The following is an 18,230-nucleotide window of genomic DNA, read 5'->3' on the forward strand; positions in this document are numbered from 1 at the left end:
TCCCCTATTGTTCCCTCCCAGCTTGTGGCAAACAGAAGTTTAGGGGCACCCAAAGCATGGGGTTGCCTCACTGACTATCTTGGCTAATAGCCATTGATGGACCCATCCTCCATGAACTTATCTAGTTCTTTTTTGAACCCCGCTATAACTTTGGCCTTCACAACATCTTCTGGCAACAAGTTCTACAGGTTGACTGTGCAAAGTACTTCCTTTTGTTTGTTTTTAAATCTGCTGCCTATTAATTTCATTGTGTGACCCCCAGTTCTTGTGTTATGTGAAGGGGTGAATAACACTGCCTTGTTCACTGTCTCCACACCAGTCAAGGCTTTATAGACCTCTCTCATATCCCCCCTTACTCATTTCTTTTCCAAGATCAACAGTCCCAGTCTTATTAATCTCTCTTCACATAGAAGCTGTTTCATACCCCTAATTTTTGTTACCGTTTCTGTACCTTTTCCAATTCCAATATATCTTTACTGAGGTGGGGTGGCTAGAACTGCTCACAGTATTCAAGGTGTAGGTGTACCATGGATGTATATAGAAGCATTCTGATATTTACTGTCTTATTCTCTATCCCTTTCCTGATGATTCCTAACACTGTTTGCTTTTTTTGACCACCGCTGCACATTGCGCGGATGGTTTCAGAGAACTGTCTACAATGGCTCCAAGATCTTTCTTGAGTGGTAACAGCTAATTTAGACCCAATCATTTTGTGTATATTAGTTGGGATTGTTTTCCAATGTGCATGACTTTGCATTTATCAATATTGAATTTCTTCTGCCATTTTGTTGCCCAGTCACCCAGTTTTGGGAGATCCCTTTGTAACTCTTCACAATCTGCTTTAGACTTAACTATCTTAAGTAATTTTGTATCTGCACATTTTGCCACCTCACTGTTTACCCCCTTTTCCAGATAATAAAATATGTTCCAGATTTATGAATTGGTCAAATTGCACTGGTCCCAGTACAGATCCCTGGGGAACACCACCATTAACCTTTCTCCATTGTGAAAACTGGCAATTTATTCCTACCCTTTGTTTTCGGTCTTTTAACCAGTTACTGATCCATGAGAAAACCTTCCCTCTTACCATAACAGCTTACTTTGTATAAGAGCCTTTGGTAAGGGACCTTTTCAAAGGCTTTCTGAAGATCTAAGTACACTATATCCACTGGATCCCCCTTGTCCACGTTTGTTGACCCCCTCAAAGAATTCTAATAGCTTGGTGAGGCATAAGTTCCCTTTAAATAGCCATGTTGACTCTTCCCCAAAAAATCGTGTTCATCTATGTGTCTGATCATTCTATTCTTTAATATAGTTTCAACCAATTTGTTTGGTACTGAAGTTAGGCTTACTGGCCTGTAATGCTAGGATCGCCTCTGGAGCCTTTTTAAAAAATTTATCTCACATTAGCTATCCTCCAGTCATCTGGTACAGAAGCTGTTTTAAATGATAGGTTGCATACCACAGTTAGGAGTTCTGCAATTTCATGTTTGAGTTCCTTCAGAACTCTTGAGTGAATACCATCTGGTCCTGGTGACTTATTACTGTTTGTTTAATCCAGTTTGTTCCCAAACCTCCTCTATTGACACTTCACTCTGGGACAGTTCTTCAGATCTGTCACCTAAAAGGGATGGCTCAGTTGTGGGAATCTCCCTCACAACTTCTGCAGGGAAGACCAATGCAAAGAGTTAATTTAGGCTGTATCTACACTAGCAAGCTTACAGTGGCACAGCTGTACTAATGCAGCTATGCTGCTGCAAGATCACTCGTGTAGCCGCTCTATACTTGCAGGAGAGAGATCTCCTATCGACATAATAAAACCACCTTCACGAGCGGCGGTAGCTATGTTGGCAGGAGAAGCTCTCCTGCCAAGGTAACACTGTCCACACGGGCACTTCTGTCGAAATTTATATCGCTCAGCGGTGTGTGTTTTCACACCCCTGAGCAACATAAGTTATACTGACAAAAGTGGTAGTAGTTTCTCCACAATGGCCTTGTCTTCCTTGAGTGCTCCTTTACCACCTCAATCGTCCAGTGGCCCCACTGATTGACAGTCTTCCTGCCTCTGATGTACTTTTTGCTGTTTTTGTGTCTTTTGCTAGTTGCTCTTCAAATTCTTTTTTGGCCTGCCTAATTATACTTTTACACCTGACTTGCCGCAGTTTATGCTCCTTTCTGTTTTCCTCGGTAGGATTAACTTCCAATTTTTAAATGATGCCTTTTTGCCTCTAACTGATTCTTTTACTTTGTTTAGCCACGGTGTCGCTTTTTTGATCCTCTTACCAAGTTTTTTAATTTGGGGTATACATTTAATTTGCACCTCTATTATGGTGTTTTATAAAACAAGTTTCCATACAGGTTGCAGGCATTTCACTTTTGAGACTGTACTTTTTAATTTCCATTTCACTAGTTTCCTCATTTTTGGGTAGCCCAATCACTTTCATTATTTATCCACAGTGCACAGCTTCAACAGGAGAGACTGCCAGATTTTGCATGGGAGCTGATCTGATAGGTAGCCGCTGAGCACTTCCACAAGTGCTTTAACCACTGGGCTAAAAGTTATAAACTGGACTCGTCCTCCTGGAGCTGGATTTTGAATGGGACCCAATCTGGTAGGTAGCTTCTGAGCACACCACCTGGATCAGGCCCTCCCTTGACTTAGGCAGCTGAAGGCCTGCCTTTCCCATGGTTTGTTGAATTGCCCTGGGGCTTAGGGAGGAGATCAGAAGCTGGATGCTAGGACGCCCAAACGGAGGCAGGCAGTGCACACGCCCAGAAGCAGATGCACATGAAAACGGAGGCACCAAGTGACTTCAGGCATTGCATTGGAGCCAAAACTGGGCTGGGGGTGCCTAAGTCTGGGGGTTACCCACCTATGTCCTTTTGTGGCTCCCACCTTTAGTCTCCCTGGCCATCAGTTTCTCCTCTGTAAAACACGGATAAGAGCACTTCCCTGCCTCACAGGCTGTGTTGAGGGGCACTTAGGTACCATGGTCATGGGGGATATACAAGTACCCCAAGCAGAGATGCCTGTGACCAATGCCAAGCCTCACTGGCTTAGGAGCTGTATCATACAGGGCTGTGCTAGCAGGCCGTACCCAATATGCTGTCTGTGTAACTTCAATCTTTGTGTGTAACCTTGGGGGTGGTTAGAATTGGAAGTAACTTTATGGGACATCTGTGGTCTAATGGGTGGATAATGGGGCTTAGGAGTTGGCTTTCCCACTGGCTTTGTGTGATTTTTTTTTTTTTTTTTTGTGCAGGCTGCATAGGCCTAGCTTCCAAAGCAGTCTTTGATTTTGTTGGTAACATTTTGAAAAACCCGTGAGTGAGTTAGGACCAGGGTTGTATAGGGATGCAGGTATCTAAAGATGCAGATAGGTACTCTGTGGGATTTTAAAAACAGGCCCCTAACTTCCCATTGATTTCTAAGTCCCTTCTGAGAATGAGACTTGGTTTCCTTGATCACTTAGGCGGTTTTGAAAATATTATCTTAAATGTTTAAAAATGCCTCCCAGTGGAGGGCAGCAGTGGTGCTTCAACCTGCCTTTCCTCGCAGACACAGCTGTTCCTGTTGGCCTAGCTGCCTGCAAATTGCTCCTTCTGAGGCTACAGTTCCTTAGCCTTTTAACTTACCTTTATGAAGATGGCATTTTCAAAGCACCTAGCGCTGGCCTAACTCTGCTCCCATCGAAGTCGGGTGTAAAACTCTCCTTGACTTCACAAGGAGCAGAGTGAAGCCAATACTGCATTCCCACCAGAGATATATGTAAAACTCTTGGAATTAACCAGATGTGTGCCAAATGAAAACAGCTTAGCCATATTACTTTCATTTTCAATCCTCCCTCCTCCGCCCCAATATACACATACTGTCTGCATTTTTGTCTCACTTATGACTATAAGTAGAGCTGGTCAGGACATGATTTTGGGGTCCTCCCCTGGGGAAAAAAGCCAATGAAAAGAGGGGTTTTTTTCATTTTTTCTCAACATTTTTCTTCAGAAAATGTTGGGTTTTCATCAGAAAACAGAAGCCAAAAAAACAGGGTTTTTTCAATTTTCAGCAACATAAAGCTAAAAAATTTCTGCCATAAACCATTTTTCTTTAGTTTTTAGTGGAAATTGATAGAAAAAAAATCAGTTTTGGGGTTTTAGATTTATTTTTAGTGGAAAACCTGAAACACGTACTCAAAACCGTAGATGTCCTGTGTAAGTCTTCCATTTTGATGAGAGCCATTAAAGTTGGGTTGAAAGAAATATTTCAACTGGATATAACTTTCCAGTGTCCGATGTAGGGATCTAATCCCCTGAGGTGTTTGTAATGGGCCTTGCATAGAAATGATGTATTATTTTGTCTTTATTGAGGCGGAGATTTTCAAATGCACAATAGGCCAAGTAGGCACCCAACTCTCCTTGAAAGTCAGTGGGAGTTGGGTACCTGGGCCCCTGGTTGTATCTTTGAAAATATCCCGCTTATTTCATAGAGTTTAAGGGGAAAGAGACTTTTTAGATCTAGTCTGACTTCCTGTAAAACCCAGGCCTGAAATTTTTACCCATTTACCCTTATATTGAGCTCAATAACTTGAGTGAGCCCTAAAGCATGTCATCCTCAGGAGACTAGAGGTGCCCCAGGCAGAGAAGAAGGAAAATGGAGGGGCCACCAATGCCAGAGGCTGCTGCCATGGCAGGGAATTGATTAGGTGAGATATGCCCGGATGATCCCAGCAGGTGAACCACACCCCATGCTGCACAGGCAGGCAGCAAATCTCCAAGGTTCCTCTAATCAGACTGGGGGGGGAGAATTCCTGCTAGCCTGCACATCTGGCAATTAGTTGGATCCTGAGTATGTGAGCAAGACCCACCAGTCAGACGTCTGGAAAGGATTCTCTGTACCACTTCAGAGCATTAGTCCACCCCATCCAGGGTCCTGTCTCCAGCTGTGGCTAATCCCTGATGCTTCAGGGGAAGATAACCCCTGCTTCCCTGTCCCCTGCCATACATCTGGCCAGGTGTGCAATGGGGAAATGTGTAGTGTGGTAGCGATCAGGGTCTTGTTATGGTAGCTGTGGGTCACACACATGGTCTGTATAAATAATCAGTTTAACTGAATAAGAAATTGGAATCCACATAATGCTTCAGCCCCAAAAGAAGTTACGAGAAATGGAGGAGAGTGGGAATAGAAATTGCCTTTCAGCCTTGCCTATAGCAGACATTAGCTGTACCTCCTGTAATGCTGGAGGAAGTACCCACTCCTTAAATGGACACGTAAAGTAAATGGATGAGCACCTGCTAGTCAATGTGAGTACATTTGCAGAATTGGGTCCTGAGTCCATTTGAGATTGTATTGCAAGCAAGACCAGGAAATATCACATTCCTGTTTTCTTCACGTATCTGCTGGAAGGGTTCAGTAAGAAGTTCACATCTGACCAGTGGTACTTACATGATCCTCAGATTATATATGATGTACATACTTGTGACACCCATTGCTTACCAACTGTCATACAACTGGCTGACACAGCATCATAAGACTGAAAAGACTATTGCTTTCCTAGCTAGTCAATAGCTTCTGGCACCAGCAAATATTGACCAGCTACAAATTTGCTGAGGGGAGGTCATATGGCCTTTTGACCTGAAATATAGAGGACGATAACTTGGATGCTGTGTAGGGGATATTGGAGTGGAGACATTTTATCTTATTCTACCCGGAATAAGCTTTCAGGGCCCCAGTCCCAGGCTTTTTAGGCATCAGCCACACAAACATGAACAAAACGTGTGAGGTATAAGCGACACAGAAAGAAAAGCAGTCATAACAATTATTTATTGAGACAGCAGCTCAGTATGGTATCATGGAGAGAGACACACCCTAGTCCAAGTGGTTTATAACCAAAGACCTAGTTTTATGATTAGCTGTCTGCCATCTGTTTATCTTGTCCAGCACATCTGAGCACAGTAGTAGCACTGGGCCAGGTCCTGGTCCGCTTGAAATTGATGGAGGTTGTACCATGTAAGACCTTGATCCTGCGAGTAGCGTTGCATGGCAGGGGGGAGGGGAGAGATGACCCTTGCTCCCTAGCAGAGCCCCATGGAAATCAACAGGGTGCTGTGTGGGTCCCTCACACATGCTCCAGGATTGCAGGAGATGCTCAGCAGACATGATTTTTAAAAGTGAACATGAAGGACTATAAGAACTGAGGGGAAAATGTCTTGTACGGAGCGTGGCTTAATAGCACCTGCCCAGCTTTGCACAGTGCTTTGAGAGTGCTATCGACGTGCTTACTATTATTACATGATCCTATTATTAATTAATTATTATCTGAGACAGTTCCCACTATTTGTCCTGGAGTTCTGTTACTAAGACTAGGTCACGTCATGCGGCGAGCTAAACCCAAACTTTGTCAGACGGTAAACAGCCTGAGACAAGTGATACAAAATACATTATTAAAGAATGTAATAACACATCCCCTGGCCAGCAGGGTAATGTGTATAAGGATAAAGGTCTGCATCATGTGTTGAAAAAAAACAAAAGGGACCTGCAGCTTAATTATATCTTGATGGTCAATTTCTGAATTTTTGCTGTAGTCTTCACTTCCAATCAATCCCCCCAAGTAATATATCCCTTTTAAGAGGGCCTTATAGCAGTTAGCAGAAGCTATATAGGCATCTATATATATTTGGCATTTATATATATGTGCCCAAGGTATGTAATAAAAATACAATAAATGGACACATTGCATTAGACTGAGGGCCAATGTCATGTATTCATAATGTACAGAGACTAGTTTGAACAATTTCAGCTCAGAATAGCTTGAAATGCCACAGAAAGCTGCGCTCTGAGTCCAAGCAAGCGGAATCCATTGCGGAAACCTAAATCCTCATGCTCTCGCTCACGCACATCTGTATCTACATGTTATAATAATAATAATAAATTAATTAATAAAAAGGATTTTCAAAGTTTAGCACGAGTACCACAAGTGGTCTGTTGAAGTATTTACACCCCTAAGGAACCGCTGGGAAAACCTTTATTCATAAAAAAAGGCTCCACAATGAATCAGCCCATGTGCTGGCGATATTTTGTGGCGAGGCACAAGGAGCGTGTTTTCACCAGGAAGCAGCGTGAACCTCGGTATTTGTTATACCAACCCCCCCCCCCCCCCCAGAAAGTTCCGAACAGGCCAGTTTAACAAAGCCCCAAATAAAAATCACATCGCCCCTGAGAAGCAAGCCCAGCTGGGCTAGCACCTCCCCAGGCCAGCTTGCTGAACGCCGGCTGGGCAAAGTTTCGCATCTTACTTTGGGGTTTGTTTTTATTTTGTTTAAAGGGGAAGGACGGCGATAAACTCAAAGTTGCTTTTCGTCGTGGTGGTGGTGGTGGTGGGGAACACAAGGAGAGAGCAAAAAGAGGGAGTGTAGGAGACAGCGAGGGATGGCAGAGGGCTTGGGGGCTGGGATGTGGCCAGTGGGAATGCAGCAGCGGCAGCCACGCTGCAAGTTAATCAGATAATAATCAAAGCGATTGCATAAAAACCTCCTTTGGAGGCGGCTCGGCGCTGCCTGCCCGGCTGGAGGAGTTGCCCCGGGCTGCGGCTCACTTTGGGGCTGGTTGCTGGGGAGGGCGGGGGGAGAAGCCTGCGCTCAGCATGCAAAAGAGCAGGGCCAAGGGAGCGAGGCGGAGATGGCAGAGGCGGCGGCAGTGGGCAGCCGGCGAGTTGGTCCGGTCCGGGTTTTGCCGGCAGCCCCCGGGCAGCAGCAGCCCTATGCAATGTGGTTCGGCTGTCTATGTACTTCCAGAGCGAGGAGGGATGTAGAGGTGGGTTTGCGGGGAAGGAGACGCTGCCTTGGAGGAGAAACACCCCCCCCACCCCTTCACTTCTTTTTTTTTCCCCTTCAATTTCCCATTGTGAGCCCCCCCTCCTCCCATGCACGCGACCCTTTGATCTGGGCGCTGCAGCCCCCCCCCACCCCGCTGATTTACCCCCCCGCCCCACAGCGAGGGGAGGGAGACAAACACCCCTCGCTTTGCAAAGAGACAATTTTTTGGCAGGTGCTAATTTTTTTTTTTTTGCATGCTCTGGATTTGGCTCTTTAATCCGGCCGGCGACAGCTCGCGCGCGCACACACACACACACACACACACACTGCCCGGAGTGGTGCTGGCTGCAGCTCCCATCCTTCCCTTCTCCTCCTCCTTCCTCCCCTGCCGCTGCTGCTTCTCCTGCTCTTGCTCCGGATCGCTCTTCCTCCGGTAGGTGCATGAGAGTGAAAAGGCCCCTGTGCTTGCTAAATATGCAGATACATTCACGGGCGACGGAAGAGTTGGGGGAAAAGTCTCGGGAAAAAGTTTGCCCTGTAATTTCCCGTCCGTTCAGGTGCTGATCAGTGGCCCAGGGGAAAGGGGAGAGGGGGCAGATCAGACCCTTTGCTCCGACCCAGCCCCTATCCCTAACCCCCCTTCTCCCTACCTCCGCCGGGATGGAGAAGTGCGGCAGAAGGTTGGTCTCAGATCACTGGGTCTAGACAAAAAGAGGGGACTTTTTTGGGGGGGGGGAGGAGGGTGGTGGGATCCTCCATGGGAGATGACCCGTGAGTTCGCCCCAGCCCGGCTGGCACCAGAGGTCCTTGGAGCAGAGGCAGAGACATCCCAGGAGAAGGGGGGAGGGTTATGCACCCTCCCTCACTTTCCTTTTAAAGTCCCCCCCCCAAGGGAAATTAATCGCTTCTCCCGCCCCGATTCTTCCAGTTTTGGGTATTTTTTGCGGGGTGGAGCAAACCCCAAGCACCGCGATTTGAAAGTGACCAGTCCCGTGTGTGTGTGTGTGTGTGTGTGTGTCTCTCTCTCTCTCTCTCTCCTGTAGCGCTCGGAGTCATGTAAGTCCCAGATCGCGGCTGCTTTATTGGGGTTGCTGCCGGGAGCGTGGGGGGTGGGGAGATTGTTGTGGCGGCCGCGGGGACGGGGCGTTTAATGAGCAAAGTTTTGTCTGCAATATTGAAATTGTCCCTCTTGCCCCCCCCTTCCCTCCCCCCCCTTGAGTGAAATTAACAGGAGGGGGAAATGGGATAGCAAATGTCAGTTTCCAGGGCGGGGCGGTGGCACGGTGGCTGCAGCCAGCCCCTCTATCCCAGGACGCTGCATTATTGATCGGGAGCCCACCCCCTCCCGATCTAATCACTGGGTTGTTTCCCGGGTTACAATGGTGTCTGAAAGCAGCAGGCTGGCTCGAGCTGACCCTTCTGCTTGTGTGAGCCGCGGATTAGAGCGGCGCCCGCTAGCGCCGCTGCAGCTCAGGGGCTGTCAGCAATTCCTAGCCCTGCTTTCCAGGGGCTGGCGATTCAGCAAACAAACCCAGGCCGCCCACCCTCCCTCGCCTGCCTCCAGCTTGCCATGCAGAGCCTGGCGCTGCTGGGGAGAGGGAGTGGACGGGGAGCAGCACAAGGCGGCTGGGGGGCAGACTTTGGGTTTTCCCGGCTTTAATTTGCCCCCCTTTTTTTTTTTTTTTTTTTAAAAAGCTGGAGGAAGAGGATTTGGGGCAGAACAGCGTTCCTTGGGCTGATCCCTTTGACTTGCGGGTTGGATATGATTTCTTTTTCTTTTCTGTAGCTCAGAGGGCATTCAAAGTGTTCGGGTCGCTTGTTCAGAGTTTTCTACAGGTTTCTTTTTTTATATAAAAGCAACAGGAGGGCTGAGTTTGTTTCATTTATTTTTAAAGCAAATTTTGCATCCACGGAGTAGTTGAAATCTGTCTATTTTGTTGTTGCCCATTTTAGTTTTGTTTCCCAAACTGCAGTCAGTGAGGGATGGCCAGTGTGCGGGATGCGCGGCTCTCTGGAACTGAGCCATGTGTGACAAGTAACTTAAGTTTGTTTTTTTTAACCAAGTAATATTTTCCCCCCACTTTGCCTTTGAGTCGGTAATATGCGATTCATGCTGGAGCTGCACTCCCCCTGCATTTGATGTGTGGGCACTGAATGTACACTAAGAATAAAAGATTAAATGGAAGCAGACGATTGCAGTGTACAATGTGTAATTTATCTAATACTCATCCACAGCCGCACGCTGCTAGCTGTAGTGCTGTAGTGTATTTTGCAAATGATTTACTGTACTGTTGATTATTATACAAAACTCGGCTCGGTCTTAGCTCAACTCATTGAGGCCCAATGACCAATGCCCTTCCCATTCCACCCAGTTATTTGGTTTGGGTCCTTTAATTCTTTGCTCAAATGAGCGATTAAAAAGGAAGTGCTACTTATTCTGGGTCCTAAACATAAACAAAGCTGTACACACATCCAGTGATAACAGATCACATGTGTGCAGAGCTCCATGTGACCCTGATCCAGCAATCTTTGCTCCCATGAGTAGATTCTTTGGAGAGGATGGGATGACTGGAGTGATTTGAGGACTACATGAAGGAGTAAAGGATCCATGCCCTCTTAGTTGTAGGATACCTGGGAAATACCGTGTTTTAAAAGAAAAACTTAATGGTTGGGGCTGCCCCATCTGTAACCCACTGAATTAGAATGTAGGGCACATTTCTTATCACCATGCAGCTTGAAAGATACATTGCATGCAAGGGGTAGGACCTGGGTCTTGCACCACTGAACTCAATGGAAGTTATGTTTCTGACGCGTTCGGGAATAGGCCCTGACTGATATGACAGTGTCAATGGTCCTTTAATAGTTCCCTTGCCTGGCTTTTCCAGGCTCCTTGGAGCCCTTATTCTGTCACAGGGACACTTCCCCACCTTCACTTGCTGTTCCACTTTCTAAAAAAAAAAGACTAAATTCCCAGCAGCTGCTTCCACAAAGCTACCCATGAACTTCCATGCTTATGCATGCAAACAGGACCCTGTGACTTCAGATCAGGTAGCTGCCTATACAGGAGGGTGATTGGGTGTTTCTCTCCCTGATTTGCCTGTCCAAGGGTGTGATTTATTACAAATACACCCATAGCACCAGGGAGTGAAAATTTGGCCTGCAGGCTACTTCCCTACAAGCAACTGCTGTAAGTAATTGTGTGGGGTCCAGCTTAAACCCACCAAAGCCAGGAAGTTCAGAGCTCAGACTGCAACTTCTTTGTTAACTCCAACCCCGTTTATCCCCTCTGTGCTGGAGGATTCCCCAAACACTGGGTGGTCTTCCATGCTGCACCTAGGCATAGGGAGAACTTGGGCTGACAAAGGTCCCATCCTGAATATACTTGCTTTCACTTATTGCTACTGTAACTGGGTTTTTTTCCTTTTGTTTATTTGTGTGAGGTTTTAAAAAAATGTTCCAACAGTTAAATAGCTTTGCTTTAATGTGCGCTTTGAAAGAAACATGAGCCATTGAAATTGAAGGCCAAGTAGCGAGGATTTTGCCTTTAAGAGGTGTTGATTAATAGAAAAGCAGACCTAGGTTTTTCCTTTGGAGTGTAAAGTACCCTTTAGTTAGACATAGAAAACAGAGTGCCCCTTTCCTCCCTTTTTAAAAAATTCCTTTCCTGAAAGATTATGCATGGTGTCACCTTTTGAAAAAATGACAACAGTCTGTGCATTTAGACCTTGATGAGAACTCTCAGTGCAATGTCAAAAACAAATCGGCTTCTTTAGTGCCTTATTGAGCACAAAACCCGTAAGTGTTGTTCTCCAAGGCTTCTGCCCACATTGGCGAGGCAGAGAGGGGTCGGTTTAGCTCCCTTTGCTGCCAAGTGTAAATTTATTGCCTGATTTTAGTAGTGTCCCCCTATGGAATTGGGAGCTGTTGGTAACATTTACTGTGTTCCCCTGTCATGGGAATGGGCTCGTTTTGTCACTTAAATCCAAGTAGGCGCCATTGTGTGCGTGTGTGCATAGATGTGCATTTTATCAGCCTTATAGACCCAATGATCTGACCTCCAGGGGTTTTTTGGGGGTTAACCCATCAGAGCGTGATAATAAAAGTAAACTAACAAAAGAAGTGCTTATAGCTTTCTGCTGGTGAGGGTTGACTTGGCTCTGTGTATTTGAAGTTCTAGTCGATGTTCTTCCTCTGCACATTAAAGCTGACAAAGTGGCTTATGAGGAAATGACAGGTTAAAGCGTCGGACAAATGAAATCGACATAGTAAATGTTCGGAATGATTTGAAAGTTCGGCTGATTCCATGAATGAAACTTGTTGAATGAACTTGCGTGGGAGTTTTGTTTACTGGTGGCAAATGCAAAGTGCACATTGCAAAACATGATTGCTTACCCTGGATTAGAGAGATAATAAAGAAGATATTGGAAGTGTCTGCATTGGGCTAAACAAGGGCATTTGGAGCATGCAGAGGTTATTGAATGGGGGGTGGAATGGGGAGAAGGCCTTGGTGGTGCAGGCAGTTTGTGTGTGTGTGTGTGTGTGTGAGATGTGTGCAAGGGCTTTGTACAATGTAAAACTTTTTGAATGAATGCATGCACATATCATTCACAGGTTATCACCACTTTGGTGGGAAAATAGATGAATTGTTTGAGGCTTTGAGCCAAGTTGTTACTGACATGGACTTACAGGGGGAGATCTGAGGACCAAAGGGACCCAGCTTTGTCTCTGGCAGATGCCACAAGGTTGACTTTGGTGCAGTTGTGCTGGCTTACGCTAGCATGGAGTTTGGCCCACGGAGCCTGTGAAATAACATTGGGCCGTGTTACACTCCAGCAGCGTGGGATGCCCTGAAGGCTGAGGACTGATCCAGTCTGCAGCATGAGCCCAGCAGCCAAAAGTGCATGTATGACATTAACTGGCTGAGGATGTATTTGCAGGTGCCTCTTTCCAAAAACCTGCTTGTTCCTCCTTGATAAAGGATGCAGTTGACACGAGTCATGCAAGAGGGGGATGCTGAAATGGGTTTATTGTGGTAGGGACTTGTCCAGTGCATCTCACTAGTGGCATCTATCACAGAGGGGCCAAATTGTCCTCTCCCTAAGCAGGGTAAATGTCCCCTTTGGTGAAGTGTGTCCCCTACCTGCAGAGTCAGTGGCATCTCCTCCATTGGTTTTGGGAAATCAACTCCCCTGCCCACCCAATAGGTTGTGGGATAAACTCTTCCCCCCAGCAATGATCCAGAGAGAAGGCAGAGGGGAGCTCATGGCATTTCCTGACTTGTTCTCACCAGGGGCACTCTCGGGCCATGCATTCGGAGCACTTGGGGACATGTGGCTGCCTGTCGGTATCCTTGTTTGTTCCTAAGCACAATGTGGTTTTCTGGTGGTTTCACTTCTGAGCTCCTCCAGTAGCACTTACGGCCAGACCCTCAGCTGGTGTAAATCGGCATAGCCCCACCGATGTCAATAGAAATGATCTACACCTGCGCAAGATCTGGCCCTTTGGCCCATTCAGATTTAAAAGCTTGGTAACACAGAGCAAGGTGAATTACAAGTGAGAGGGTTGGGGTTTTTTGGCGGGGGGAGAAGGGGACTGATTGGCTCTGGGTGCGGGGCAGGGTCATATGGGGCTCTTCACCTGTAGGGTGCTGGTTCCAATCTGGTTCTAGTGCAGCAGTGACTGGGGGCCATTTGGTGAGATGAATTGACCGTGTTCTCAGCTGAATCCTAGCAAAGCAGGAGCGTGCTGCTCAGAGAGACACTATTGCAAGGGGGGCTTGTAATTTGATTGCAAAATACTAGACAGCTTACTGGCTTGATCATCTTCTCGGTTACATCGGTGTCACGTTGTTGCCTTTAGCAGTGTAGGTCACTTCAGATTTACACTGCAAGTTCTGCTGATATTTTGCTTCTTTCCCATGTGCTTTCTCCAAGGCCAAAGTCTCCAGGGGAGGGCTGAGTTTGGAAAAGGGGCAATGAAGGAATTGGGGGTTTACTGTGTGAAATTAGAAGCTCTGAGCCAAACTCACTGCTGGCATAAGCCACCAGAGTTCTGTGACTTTATGGAAGTGTGCCAGTTTACACAAGCAGAGGATTTGGTCCCCAGCACCTTAGGTGCCATGGAAGGCTGTACTGGGGAGTGGGTGAATTTGCTGCAGTGCCCACCCTGCAACCGAGTGAGACTCAGGGGTCTGTAGAAAGTGTGGGTGGTGGGGCGAGGGAGAAGGAGAGAGAGAGAAGGCCTGACTTCCGCTCACCTCACCTGATTTCCGTTTACCCTAGTCTGAATCCACTAATCTCAGTGCAGTTCCTCCTGATTTACACTGGTATACAGGAGAGCAGAATCGGGCCCATTGTGCCTGGAAGGGCCAATCTGGAGCTTGAAAGCCAGTGTGAGCCAAGTCCCTGTGAGTGGTGGTGTCGGTTACTCTCCCTGGGCCTGATTCTGCTCTCACGCCACTGGATCCAGGCTCAGGCCCTATGTCTGCCTTGGCCAGGTGGCGCCTGTAGAGGGGCACAGGCGCGTAGCTCACGCAGACGAGGCGTTTGACAGGTGTGCACGCTGGCCCCCACCATGGGCAGCGGTCTGGCCACTTGAAACCGTTCTTCGGGGTGTAAAAAGGCTGGAGTCCAGGCTGTGTCCCTGATGCATTGGGGGGGTCCCCTGCCAGCTGGGCTTCACCTGGGCCTGGGCCGGGGGGGTAGCAGATGGTGCAGGTGTGAGTGAAAACCTGGAGGGAAGGGTGCTGCGTTACTGTATCTCTGGATGCTACCAGCCCTTGGTCCCTTCCACTCCCATTCCCCGGGTTTGCAGGCCTGCTGGATCATGCAAGTGCCATCGCTTCACCATTTACACCAACCCTGGATTTGGCCCTGAGGCTTTCCTAGGGGCTGCCCACCCCCTGGCTTTGGGGCCAGATCCTCCAGGGACCTGTAAATCAGGGAGCTCCATGGCACTACACCAGCTCTCACCCAGAGAGGAGCTGCGCTGGTCCCCTTGGTGGGAAGTTTCCCTCCCGATGCAGGACATGTTCCGGTGCTGGGATCCTTAGGATGGGCTGGGGGAGCCTTTGGGAGCGACTGCCACTTCCAGGGTGAGGAGACTTGAAACAAATCATGCCAAGCCACCAAGATGACTGTCTTGGGGCCAGCTGCCTGCTCACCCATCAGCAGCCTGGCCGGGTGCTGGCCTGGATCCCGCTCTGTCTGGGACCTAGCAGCAGGCATCTCCTCTGGCACTCTGCTACCTTTGCTATTCAAATGCCGTTCCTGCTTGGGAGACTCTGGATTTCCTGCCGGCGCGGTGGTGTGGCTTTCCACACTTTGTCTGGCTGCCACTCCATCACGCGCTTTGATGGCCACATTCAGGCTCACAATGAGGAGGCCGGAGCCAGCCCCCTCCAGTCCTGTTCCCCCCCCCCCCCCCCGCCCTTTTTCCTCCAGCCTCCACGCAGATGCACCACTCCCCTCCTCAGGAGGCTGGTTCCACTGGGGCGGTGCTGACTTGCCCCGGTCTCTCCCCCACCCTCTTCACTGATGGCAAATTTGTTTTCCCAAACCCGGGCACAGGAAGGACCCCTTGGTTAAGTGTATTAACAGTTAAACTTTCAGCTCATAGCTTAAACTCACCAGACCACGAAAAGCCTCCATCGTGTTTACTCATGCTCTGGTGCTCAACAAGAATATAGCGCTGAAGCTTTCCTCCACCCTCCCACCCCCCGCCCCTCAACTTCAACTTCCAGGAGAGAGGGGGCCTTTCTGGCGCTTTTCTCCTCCAGAGGACCCCGGATCTGGGGGCGATCCCAGCTTTTCCTGTTGGGTCTCTCTCCAGCTCTGCGAGCTTTGGTAAGAGAGGTGGAGACTGAATTCCTCCCTTGGCCAAAGGAGCATTTAACATTTCCCCCTCTCGCTAGCGCTTTGAATCCTTTTTTTTCCTTAACGGAAACCCAATTTGTTTCCTGTTGGAGCTGGGCAACTCCGATGGGATTGATCTTTACCCATTTTGATGAGCCTGTATGCCTAGCAACACCCAGCTCCATTGAAATTTACCTTCTGTGGAGTGGAGGAGGATGATTGTTTGTTAAGCCAGTGATGCCCCAGGATCAGGGCCCCATTGTGCTCCACACTGCACAGAGTAAGAGACAGTCCCTGCCTTGAGTTGCTTACAGTCTGCATAGACCAGACAGACAAGGCAGGAGGGGGGGACAGACAAGGTATAACATACAAGAAGGGAGGCAAATGGCCTCTTAGATCAGTTTTATGTCTGGTGGGAGATGGGGTGAGTGGGGAGAGTGGAGGGGCTGAGCTAACAGGCCTACGGGGGAAAAAGGACCAGCAATATTGCCAGGAGTAGGGGGCTCGTAGGGGAGGTGGGGATGAGGCTGCAGCAGAGGAGCTGGGAGGGCAGAAGATAAGAGGTAGTTGGCGCGAATAGTGGGGGGAAAGGGGCTGCTTTTTTCCCTAACCAGCAAAGCCCTTATGCAGCCAGAGAGGGAGGAAACAATGGAATCTGCTTAGAGCTTTGGGGTCCGACTCCAAGGTGACGTGGACAAGGGGCAGGTTCCAGGGCAGCCAGTGGGTGTGAGGGGGTCAGCAGAGCCTGCGGCAGATCTCACTCCCTGTGGCAGCAATCGGCGGCGACTGCGCCAACCCCAGGCCGAGTGGCACCACCATAACAATGGTGTATGTGAAGCCGAGTCCTGCTGAAGGGGCTCTGAGCTGGTATGGCTTGTACCCCGTTCGGAGCTGTGGTTAAAGAAGGGGAAAGTTCTTTACTACTCTCCTGCTCATTGCTTCTCTGCCCATGCTCTGGCATGTTGGGGCAGGGCCGGCTTCCCCTCCTGCCCACTCGTGCTGCGTGTTGCCTGGGCAAGCTGCCTGAGCAGGGCCCGGGTACCAAGTGGTAGCTTCTCTGCAGATAAATGGGGAGCAAGGAACAGAGCGGGAAAGAGCTGCTCTCGCTTGACTGGAAGGGATGGCTTGATGTAGTAGGTCAGACGGGATGATCATCACGGTCCCTTCTGGCCTTAGCATCTATGACTCTCAGAGTTTCTCAGAGGCCCAAGGTATCCTGTGTGCCCCAGAGCTCTGCAGCCCCAGAGCAGCGTTGTTATGTGATGGGGGAACCTAGCAGTCTTGGATTGGGGGACAGATTTCATTTATTTTGTGGAGGGGTTTGCAGAGGGTGAGCCCAGAATTCATTCATAGGGGTGTGGAGCAAATCTGTGGGTTCAGTTATTAGGTGGTGGGAGGAGAGCCCAGAATGTATTTACTCTGTGTCTGTGTTGGGAGGTGTCAGGATTGATCTATTGGTGGGAGAGAGGAGAAGTGATCCTTTAAATCTGATAGGTGTGGGGTTGGGTTTTGTGTCAGCACATGTCCTTCTCAGCCAGGCTATCAGGTTTAATCTTCAGGCACCTATGTGTTACAGAAGCTTATGAGCCCATTTACCTGCTGTGACATACACATCACCTCTCAGTTCACCCTGCTGTGAGCTCCACGCACATCCCAGTTGGTGCAGTGCAGGGCAGAGGGGGTGCTGCATGGGGTATCAGGCACACCTTTAAAAGCCCTCTCTTCTCGGGTGCCTCTGGTCTTTGGGGGCAATGGGTATCGGCCCTGAGAGCACTGTCAGTTAGCACATGCAGAGCATTCTCTTCCCACACGTCTCCTCCCCTACATTGGGGAAGCAGGTGGATGGCATCGCAGGTCTTCTATGACAATCCATATCAATGCACAGGGCAGCCTCTTATTAGAAGAAGAAAAGGATTTTAAGGTCACAACTTTTTAAAGCAGCAGAATGAAGCAAAGGGGAACCCTTGTATTCTATGGAAGCGGTTGGATCAGCCTACATACCATATTGGGTTAACTTCTGAGGTTTGGAACGCTCCAAAATTAGTTTTCAGAGATAAATAGAGGGCCCGATTCTGAGACACATACATCAGGTTTACCCCAATGCCTTCATTAGGGTTACTCCTGATCTGTACCGGTGCAAATAAGATCAGAATGAGGCTTGGTGTGTGAAAAAGTGATTCCGCTAGCAAACGCGTGCTGCAGAATTGCTTTAATCTATTTTCTTCTGGGTCTCATGGCCTGTAATCTCTCCTCTTGTTCCATATTTTTTCTTCTCCTTTTGTCTGTCACATGGTCAGTGATCTTTCTCACCCAGCTCCCTGGACCCATCTCTGTCTCATCAAAGGGTGCTCCTTTTGTGCTTTGTCTTGATTGGAAAGTGTAATCCTTTCTGGATAATTAATACAAAGGCTTTAAAATGTTTTAAAAGTGACTCTGTAAGAGGCTCCTGCATCTGTCTCATTGATTCCATCTTAGATGTACCCATTTTACAAATAAAAAAGTTTTTTTTTCTAGTCTCCAGCCCTGCAACTTCCCCTGGGATTCTAGAGTCAAGCTGGGTTCTCCCCTTCC

General features: G+C 48.3%; 1 protein-coding gene across 7 annotated transcripts in view; it reads left to right on the forward strand.

Moving 5' to 3' along the window:
• The window catches only part of CXXC5 (CXXC finger protein 5), a 171,836-nt gene that overhangs the window by 64,010 nt on the left and 89,596 nt on the right, over positions 1-18,230 (forward strand). For 2 of the 7 annotated variants that reach the window (XM_048861260.2, XM_048861265.2), the window contains exon 1: positions 7,811-8,239. The exons of 2 other annotated variants lie outside the window; for them this stretch is intronic. The gene's annotated coding sequence lies outside the window, so the exon portion shown is untranslated. 3 more of the 7 variants (XM_075131386.1, XM_048861261.2, XM_048861264.2) reach the window with 3 other exon arrangements.

This window comes from Caretta caretta, chromosome 8 (assembly GCF_965140235.1).
Source record: "Caretta caretta isolate rCarCar2 chromosome 8, rCarCar1.hap1, whole genome shotgun sequence".
NCBI lineage: Eukaryota > Metazoa > Chordata > Testudines > Cheloniidae > Caretta > Caretta caretta.